This window comes from Felis catus, chromosome C1 (assembly GCF_018350175.1).
Source record: "Felis catus isolate Fca126 chromosome C1, F.catus_Fca126_mat1.0, whole genome shotgun sequence".
NCBI classification, from domain to species: domain Eukaryota; kingdom Metazoa; phylum Chordata; class Mammalia; order Carnivora; family Felidae; genus Felis; species Felis catus.
In genome coordinates this window covers 77034067-77044531 of record NC_058375.1, presented here as the reverse complement: position 1 = coordinate 77044531, position 10465 = coordinate 77034067, and the positions used below count along the sequence as shown (strand labels likewise).

The 10465-nt window shown below is 37.4% G+C and overlaps 2 long non-coding RNA genes across 2 annotated transcripts in view; one reads left to right on the top strand and one right to left on the bottom strand.

Moving 5' to 3' along the window:
• Positions 1-10359, top strand: LOC123379693. Its single transcript, XR_006584537.1, has 2 exons — positions 1-86; positions 7031-10359. It is a non-coding gene; the product is annotated as an uncharacterized LOC123379693 (long non-coding RNA).
• Positions 80-10465, bottom strand: part of LOC123379694 — a 34939-nt gene continuing 24553 nt past the window's right edge. The window contains exon 3 of the long non-coding RNA XR_006584538.1: positions 80-286. This is a non-coding gene — a long non-coding RNA (uncharacterized LOC123379694). The remainder of the gene's footprint in view (positions 287-10465) is intronic.

Genomic DNA, 10465 nt, shown 5'->3' with positions numbered 1-10465 from the left:
CAGATCTGTTTGTTGAGATATCGGGATATCCTACATGTTAATAGTCTTCCAAGTAGTGAAAAGTGAAGTGACAGTCCCTTGCTGAGGTACCTGAAGGACATCCCTGATATCTCTCAGGCCTCTGTAATCTCTCAGTGTGTAGGGCAGGGAGGATTCAGTCTACCCATTTCGTTCCTTTGGGGCTTAAAAAAGATGTAATATGCTTACGTTGGGGCCAGATATCTCTGATTGTCAAGTTCCTTCTAGGATCCACCACCCTCTCGTCCTCACCCCTGAGCTTCACCACCTGGAAAAGAAAGTTCCATATCAGTTCCCTTTTCTCTCAGGACCCTAAGAGAGCCCCATGCCTCGCTTATATTTACACCAGTTACCTCTTAGTCTCAGCACTCATTTGGCTTATAAAAAGCTAAAAGCTTAGTCATATTGAAAGTAGAGGAAAGGAATTTGTTAAAGTCACACCTGTTCCTTGGGGCACCTAGGTGGCTCAGTTGGTTAAGCGTCCAAGTCTTGGTTTCAGCTCAGATCATGATCTCACAGTTCGTGGGTTCCAGCCCCACATGAGGTTCTGTGCTGACAAGGAGTCTTGCTTGGGATTCTCTCCTACTCTCTCTGCTCCCCACCCCCCCAATAAACAAATACATACATACATACATACATAACTTTTAAAAAATCACACCTATTCCCATAATTTCCTCACCCTGAAAACTTTTAACAATTATTAACCTAATTTTTATTTTTTTTTTAATTTTTTTTTCAACGTTTTTTTATTCATTTTTGGGACAGAGAGAGACAGAGCATGAACGGGGGAGGGGCAGAGAGAGAGGGAGACACAGAATCGGAAACAGGCTCCAGGCTCCGAGCCATCAGCCCAGAGCCTGACGCGGGGCTCGAACTCACGGACGGCGAGATCGTGACCTGGCTGAAGTCGGACGTTTAACCGACTACGCCACCCAGGCGCCCAACCTAATTTTTAATTAGCATCTACTATCATCAGTATCTGCGTCTCTTCCCTCCAATACCACAAGAACCTTGGCATGTTTTATTTCCCATTCAGCAGCCTATTTTTTTCGATCCCCTGAAATTTGCCTTCCATATTTATTAAATTTGATTAATTATATTAAATCTCTATTCTTCAGTACACATCTTTTTATAGTCTGTGTGAAGAATACAAAAAGCACGGTGTACCAAAGTAAAACACTTGTATGTAATTGTTTCACTTCCAAGGTAGACTTGTTACTTTTTTCATGGAAAATTTTTAACTGAGGTAAAATTAACGATTTTGTTTTATTTAATGTTTATTTTTGAGAGAGTGAGAGGGAGCACAAGTGGAAGAGAGGCACAGGGAAAGAGAAAGAGAGAAAATCCCAAGCAGGCTCTGCACCGTCAGCACAGAGCCCCATGCAGGGCCCAAACCCACGAACTGTGAGATCATGACCTGAGCCAAAATCAAGTCAGATACTTAACCGACTCAGCCACCCAGGTGCCTCTAAAAACAACTGTTTTGAAGTAAACAATTTAGTGTATTCACGGTGTTGTGTAACAATCATCTCTCCTTAGTTCCAAAATATTTTCATTACCCCAAAAGGAAACCCTGTACACAGTAAACAGTTGCTTGCTCCCCAGTGCCCCCATCTGTAATCCTGGTCAACCCCCAATCTGCATTTTACCTCCATGGATTTACCACTTCTACCTTAGTATCCTTTTTTAATCAGTCTCTTAATTTTAACCCTTGAATATGTATTAGTTTCTTTGTCACCTGTGGTTTTATATATGCATGTCTTCCTCTTGGAATTATTTATCTTTTCCTGGAATATATCCTCAAGGAACTCTTTTCAGAAAGGGCTTACAGGTGATAAGTTCTCCAAGTCTACATATCCGAAGATATATTTATTTCCAGTTTGATTAGGGATAGAATTTTCATAGACTTTTGAAAATACTATTCCATTGCCCTCTTACATCCAGTATCATGGATAGTCTGGTCCCAGTCTGATCTAATTCCTGTTTCAATCTTTTTTTTCCCCCTCTATTTGGAAATTTTAATATTTATCCTTTTATACTTATTTACCAAGATATGTCTTTATTTTTGATTCATCCTGCGTAGCACTTTATGGACCCTCTCATTTGAGGATTTATGTCAATTTTCTGTCCTGGGACATTTATTTTTATTTTTATTATTTCTTTGCTTATTTTAATTCTTTTTGCTGTATCCTTGTGGAACTTAGAACTCCTGAATCTGTCTTCCATGTGTCTTATTTTTTTCCTTTTACACTTTTTATCTCTTTTGTCTTCTGTATTTTCAGTTCACTCTTCGAATACACTAACTGACTCTAAAACTATGTTCATTCTGCTAATCAGCCTACCTGATGAGTTGTTTCAGGGGTTGGTATTTTGGTTTAAGTCTTCTTTTTGCTCTATTAATTGTTTTGTCAGGGATTAGTTTTTATTTGTTGAGCTTGATGCCTTTCTTTCACGGTGTTAGTTTCCCTCAAATATTTGGTGATTCTTGCTTGTTCATCTTAAGTTTCAAATTCCTTGTTAGCCTTCTGCAGTGTTCTATGAATTCAGCCTATTTCTGGTTATCACAGGGAAAGAGTACAACCAACATCAAGGCTTCTAGATGGGTAGACTTAGTTTCTTTTTTGGTATTGTAGAACAGTACCATGCCTCTGCCCTGGCTAAACTGAAAACACCTTAACTCTTGGCCCTTTCCACCATTAGTAGCCATCTATCTTCCCATGCATAGTTTGGGTTAAGGTTTCCCCTTTCAGTCAGATTCCATTTATCATCTGTGTTTTCGGGGATTACTCATAATTTCTGATTAATCAAAATATACTCTCTTCTTTCCCAACACTGTTAAAGACTTTTACATTTTTTCTTTTTATCATTTTCCTAAAAACTGGAGGATCCTGAAATATATGTTCAATCGACATCTTGATCAAAACTTCAGAAACTAATCCATATATTATTGTGAATATGTAACCCAAATCACTTCTCCAATGATTTCTTAGTCACTGGGAACTTCAGTATGTTGCACAGTCTATAAGACATATTTACATGAAAGCCCTTTTTTGATTAATAGGAGAAAAGTTCATGTAATTGGAGTGGTATGTTATTTCCTTAAGCGCTTCTGAAATCATGTTATAGGACGTGGTAGTTATGTTCAAAACAGTGTTCTTTTTAGCTGCCCCAAATCCTCAAATTTTTTTTCTGAATATAGCTTATAAATCAGTCCTTTTAGAATATCAGAACAATGCTTTCTACTCACTGCTGTCACTAGATATATATTTTATGGAGATGCATTAGGAATAGATAAGAAATGAAAGTATTTTATTTTTTTTAGAAATTAATCTGAAACATGGATTTTTTTTTTTTAAGTAATCTGTACACCCAATGTGAGGCATGGACCCACAACCCCTAGATCAACAGTCATATGCTTTACTGACAGAGCCAGCCAGGGGCCCCAATAGATGATTAAAATGAGTAAATTTTTTACCCTATGATTTAAATTTTATATTCTTTTAATTTTTTATTTGTTTTTAGAAGGTGACATTTATTGTTGCTCATTTCTCTTTCCTCAAAGTGATGAAGCTGCTGATTTGAAATGTGTATTTTGGTGCCATTTCAGAACCAAAATGTTACTTACCAGAGGTGATTATATGAATGTGGTTTCCCGAGATACCTGCTCTCCTTTTATATAGTATATTCAAGCCCTTTGAGAGGTCTAAATATTATAGATCATAGCTCATGAGACCTCTTCTCACCCAGAAGGGCAATATAATAAGGACTTAAGGCCATTCACTAAAAAGATGGAAGAAACTTATGTTCTCTTATATATAACTGTAAAAGTCCATTTTCTCTGTTAGACATCTGCTACTGCTGTATTTTCTGCTATATTTGGGGGGCAAATGACCTTAAGACTAACGCTAATGTGGCTGTTTGAACTGGTGATCAGGAACTCCACAAGGGTATGCAGTCCGCTATGTGGTTTTGGGCCCACACAGTTTTTAAAAGGAAGTCAATTCCTCACATAATTGCAGCTAAAATCAAAGGGTTCTAAATAGTAATACTGGCACAGCAGTAAATGTTATTTTATTCTCATGACCCATTTTCTTGATGATCCTCTGAATTGCCTAAAAACACATGCCAGATGCAGTTTGTGCAGTTAGCAGTAAATAGATTCAGTTAGGGCTCACTTTATGTAAGATCTACCAGTATCTTTAATAAATTACATACATTTTTATTTAACTTTTCAGAGAAAAGAAAGGTCTGATCCCATTTGTTCTTCATTGCTACTTCTGGATTCCTCCTTCTCTCCTCTCTAAAATCCTCTGCTTTGAAGCTCAGACTGTCCAACAATTCACTCCGCATCCTTGTTGCAGTTAACTGACAGTTCCCCAGGATGCCACAGCCTTGAAGGTTTTTAACTCCTCGTCTGTCTTTGCAACACTACCCATGTTCTAAATCTTGAAGATTTCAGTGTCCGTGAGAAAATGACATTAGAAAAAATTGCCCAAGAAGGTGAGGGAGCTAGTTATATAATTATCTTGGGGGAAGTGTAATGGGCTGAGGGAACAAGTGCAAAGACGGAAGCAGAGCATGCTCGGTGTGCTGAAGAACCGCAAAAAGGCCATTATGGCTGGAGAAAAGCCAGGGACAAAGGAGGAGATAAAGTCTGAAAACAGAGCTGGGTCATATAGGGCCTCTATGCCATTGTAAGGCATACCAGATCATAAGATTTTTCTAGCAGATTTATCCTTCACTGTATTTCAGGCTCTCTGATGATCATGTCCTAAACCTTGTCTGTATCCATAATTATAGGCCCATCTCTTTTTTCTCGGTTTTAGTATTCATATTCTCTGAATTACCATTTATGATCATTCCAATTTTACTCTCCCTGATTTCAGTGATTCTTCAACCCCACCAGGGCCTACAATCCATTGATCTTTTATCATTTTTTATTGACTCCGCCTCCCACCCCTCCCTGTTCTTCTTACTCCCTTATCAAAATTATATTCATCAGCCCTTCATCAGGATCACCCTGTTGTCGTCACTCGTCCTTTGTCTCTCTCTCTCATTTTGTGTACTCTCTTGACAAAAGTCTCAACCCCAGCTAAACCAACTCTGCACACTTAAACGTTTTTTTCTCCCATATTAAACAATTGTTTAAAATAAGAACTTTTGGCCTCCATTAGAAATGGTGGAGGCTGGGGCGCCTAGGTGGCTCAGTCAGTTGAGCGTCCAGCTTCAGCTCAGGTCATGATCTCGCAGTTCGTGGGTTCGAGCTCTGCGTTGGGCTCTGTGCTGACAAGTCAGAACCTGGAGTCTGCTTCGGATTCTGTGTCTCCCTCTCTCTCTGCCCCTCCCCTGCTCGCGCTCTGTCTCTCTCACAAAAATAAATAAACATTTTTAAAAAAATTTTTTTTTTTTTAAAGAAATGGTGGTAGCTGGAGAGCTGGCTTCAGCTACCACCCATTTCCTTTTTTCCTTTTTAAAGCAAAATTCCTGTCAGAGCCATATATTATAACAATGATAACAATAAATAACATTTATTAAGCACTTGCTGTGTGCCAGGCATTGTTCCAGATATTTTACATATATTAATCTTGTTTTATTCTCATAGCAGTCCAATGAGGTGTAAAAAAAAAAAAACAAACAAACAAAAAAAAAAAAAAAAACACTTTTTACAATGAGAAAAAGGCATGAAGAACTTAGTTTCCCAACTACTTGCTGACAAATAGTGATCCTGGAATTAAAATCCAGGCAGTCTGTCATCAGAGCCTGTGCTCTCAACTAGACCAAAGCAAAGCAAATTATGTTCTAAATCTCAGCTCTCAGACACATTAGCAGCACACTCCAGTTTCCAAGAATGAGTGTATCCTACCCCAATCCTCATTCCTCCTGAGCAGTATTGTAGTAAGTTCTGGCTGCAAAGCCACGATATAATAATGTGGAGTTTTTCATGTAACCAGAAGGTTCAAAGTGATTACTTTTAGGCAAAGGACTCTTTCTCTTGCAACATTTTGACTTTAGCCTTTTTTGGTTTCCTTGTGCTTTGCATTTCTCTCTTGCCTCTCCTATAAATTCATCGGTAAGAGGCTTAAGGCTGCCTCTCTCTCTTTGGTAGAAGCTCATGCTCATAGTATGCCAAACAGGAACCAGATGGGGAAAAGGAGTTAAAGGAGAGACTTTTCTGATCCTGATCTCTAGTTCAGGGGGAAAAAAAAAAAGAATATCTGAGCTGCATCAGATTAGTAATAAACAAGATTTCTTTGTCTGAATTGCCCCCTTTTCAGTTGCTTCTTTGGAATATGTGGTGGCAGATTTTAATCCAAAAAAAAAAAAAAAAAATTAGGGACTTTGCACTGTTTATCAAAGAGGAGGGGAAAAAAACCTAATGACATGATTTTAAATTCATCAATTGGAGTTGTTTTCTCTAGACCCTAATCTAATATTCCCAGAGAACTTCTTACTCAAAGAACTTCCTATGATACATTATTAATTTGTCAATTCTTTCTTACATCATCTTTGGGGAGACAGCAATTCAGTTAAACATTTAGTATATTTTTTTAAATAACTACTGACTTAGAAAATTTTAGATAGTAAATCATCAAAATCAGTTTTAAGAAGAAGGAAACATCAGAATCACTCTAGAATGCCATTCTCATTGGCAGAGGTCACATGCCCCTTCGTAAACAATTGCTGGCAAGGAGAAAGGGTTTCTATGGTTGGCTTTTCCTTTTCTGGAAGGAAGGTTGTGGAGTCCGCCACCATCCCAAAGAGGAGTTATGTTTCTTATTTGATTTTCGTTTGGTTGGTTTTTTGGTTCCTTTTTGAAAGTTATCCTCATGTTAGAAATAGTTTAAAATTCCCACTCTAAAGAACAGGCAAGCTTTTCCCAGCCATGTTGTTGCCCATCCCAGCCGCCCCCATACCCATTATATATAGTATGTATAGTGTATATAATTCTGCCTCTCTGTAACCATGTTTTAATTATATTCAATTTGCAAAAATGTTAAAATTTTATTCACAGTGAAAGGTCTAATCTGTTGAAGGGAACTGATGTTGATGTGAAATCACTAGAAGAGAATAAAAAAAGAATCGACCTACAAACGACCATGGCAAAATGAAGTTCTAAACATTTCCCAAGTGATTACTTTTTACCGTGTAAGTTTTATTTCCCAGAAAGCATAAAGCTGAATAGTCTTGCCAAACCAGCTGAAGCTTAATGAACAAACTCTATTGGCCCTTTAATAATAATATTTGAACCATTTATCTCTTCAGTTCTAAAAATGCATATAAGTTGGCAGAGATTTGACTTAAGAGTTTTAAGTCCTATATATAGCTTTTGGGTGACTTGATCTCTTTTTCTAGACATCTATCTGCCTCAGGGCTTTGGTCTAATTACTTTTAGTAAATAAACTATTTTCATATAAATGGTTTAAAGAAGAGCAATATTACTAGGATTATGAAGACCAAGAGTATAATGTTACAGTCTAAAAACCCAAGGTTTTACTGTGATACTAAATGTTTAACTGAATTGCTGTCTCCCCAATTGTACCTGTGTTGGATGTTGCCACTTTTCTATTGCTGGAAAGGGCCTTTTACAAAAGCATGTTCAACGTGAATACTAATCCTTATAGCAAGTCCTTCAGGTTAATGCCAATAGTGTGCATGAGGACAAAATCGTATTTATACCATGTAATACTCCAGAGGGATTAGGTACTGAGCAGCAGCTGTAGAGAAAAAGATGATAGGTCTGACAAGGCAGAACAGGCTAGAGAGTCTGATTTCTCAAAGTGGAGATCAGAGAGTAGAACTAGCACTAGGAAGTATTAGGAGATTTCAGCTTAGAGCAGTTTCAGTCCAAACCCAGTGGGTATGCTTAAAGAGCCAACCAGGAAAAAAAAACGAAAACAAAACCAAAAAATCTTTGCTTCCTTATATGGACTTAGGGAGGTATTCTGGGAGAAAAGCATGTTGAAACTCCTTCAGGAAGGAAGAGGACTTCTGATTCAAGAGTCATTCTGTTTCTGTGCCTTTGCCACCAGTTTTCACACAACTGCTTTCTCTGATACTACACTGTCAGAGACACCCAACTGATAGTTGGCTTTTTCTTTTACTGAATAAATACAACTTTCTCCCCGACCATAAGAAAGAAGAAAACTATGAGATAGAGGATCTGTTTCCATGGCTTAAAAAAAAAAAAAAAAAAAAAAAAAAAAGGTAGTATTTCCCACGGTGTTCAGTTGATGATGGTGAAAGGAGGAGAAGGAGGATGACAATGAGAAAGGCATTTTGAAGTTTAGTGGCTGTTAGGGGAAGGAAGTTGGGGATAGTGGAAAGAATACTAAGCCAAGTATCGTAACTTGATTTTTAGGTCTGGGTTCCCTACTTTAGCCAAACGTAAGACTCTGAATTCCTATTGGTTTTAGTTTCTCTATCAATAGGAAGTAGACTATATGATCTCTTGCCCTTCTACCTCTAAAATTCTGTAATTATGACAGGAAGTATCTACACTAGCGCCTGAGCAGTATCGAGAATATGAAAAACAGTATATAGAGCGAGGTGTCCTTTTATAATTAAGTTTATGCCTAGTTATAATTGGTTTATGGAACAAAGTTTTTTCCCAGACCCACTGTACCTCAGAAAGGATTGAACGTTCATTCTGGCAAAGAAAAGGCAAAACTGTTAGCACATCATACTGCCACATGAAGGCTAACAATTAGACATAAAGCCAGACAAAATCGCAAGGAGAGCCATAAATAAAAGAGAGTCTTAATGTGATTTAAATACCGTGACTGAGTTGCATTCAGTGTTAGCCTGGTCACCAAGTCCAATGCGACATTATCCTCTATAGAGATGTATTCTAGCAAAAGACTTCTGCATCCGCCATCTGGCCCTTGACTCAGGGAGCACATCTCACTGAATGACACATAACCCAGTGGGATGCACCAAATTTGCTTAAACATGAGCACATCCTCTTCTCATAACAAAGGCTGGATATGACCCTAATTTTATATTCTATAAACTGTGTTTGAGGAAATTATTAAAACAACAGTCTTCTGGGGAGGCCTATAACCATCTACGGATCATGTTTTCTTTGTCACAGCCACAGTTTCAAGAAATACTGTACATTTCAGCTTAAATTGAGAAGCAAATTAGATGTGCTTTAAATTTAAAAATTCATTATGAATTTAGAAGTAAAAAAGTGAACTGTTTGTGACTAGATGATCTGACCTTACAAACACAAGAATTTGAGCAGAGTTCCAAAAGTTAGAGTTTGTGTTCTCTGCGAACAGCCTTCAGGGAATTGTGCCAGAGGAGCTCTACTTAAGAGAAATTTCTCTGAGGTTCTGATTTTTTTTTTAGTTTATACCTTAAACTGTGATTTCAGACGTGTTCCAGGATAAAGGCAATCACATCCAGTATTTCCTGTCTCTAAGATAGAGTCTACTGCACTGCTTTTATTTTATATTACTTGAGAATTATTTTCCTTTAGAAGGAACAGTATGATTTGCCTAAATGGAGAGTATTTTTTTTTTCTTTTTAAGTATATCTTTGGCATTCCTCAGAGTGTTAAATATTTTATTGGCTATTGGGAGGAAGGGATTCTCTATTATGTAAATGGCACCCCAAATCTACAGATCCCAAGTTAATACTGAAGACTTTTTGTTAGTCTCTGGTGCCCTTTCTGGTAAAGATAAATGCTAAAGAAGGGGCAGTATGTGGAAATAGGAATAAAACTAAAATGACCATTTTTCTTCCAAGTTATATAACACTATAATGCTTTGTTGCAGTAATATGAGGAAACCTTATGCAAGAACTGAGCTGTGATTAATAGAAGCAAAAAGCAGTAGAAACATCATTCCTTAAACACAACAAACTCAAATAGGAAGGAAAATAGTCTTTTAAATGAGAAGCAAAGAGTTGTATGGAAGTGTTGAATCATTATATTGTACACCTGAAACTAATATTACACTGTCTATTAACTAACTGGAACTTAAGTAAAAACTTTTTGAAAGTCCAAAGTGATATGAGAAGGAAATATTAATGCTAATGCCAATATCATGTGAACTGTTAATTAGAAAGTAAAGTGAAAATGGAGCATGTGACTAATAAAGTAAATACCATGAAATTCTGGGGAAAGCCTTGTTAAGCTGGACTTCTTCAGGGCTACAGCACTGAGGGGATTTTCTCATGTTTCACGAATTGACCCAAATTACTATGGAGTCAAATGATAGTGGAGTCACTATCGTGAAGGGTAGTGAAATGAATGAAGACTGAAAGAGAGCCTCATAATGCTGACGTTGTCAGATGTCCAGCCACGTGGACTTGCGAACCTGGCAAATTGCTGAAATTCGTATAGGGGGAAGAAATCTTGAGTTATAAACTAATTTAAAAATGAGAGCAATAAGCTACGCAATGGCAGTTTTAACATATTTTAAGAACTGAACCTATTCATCCA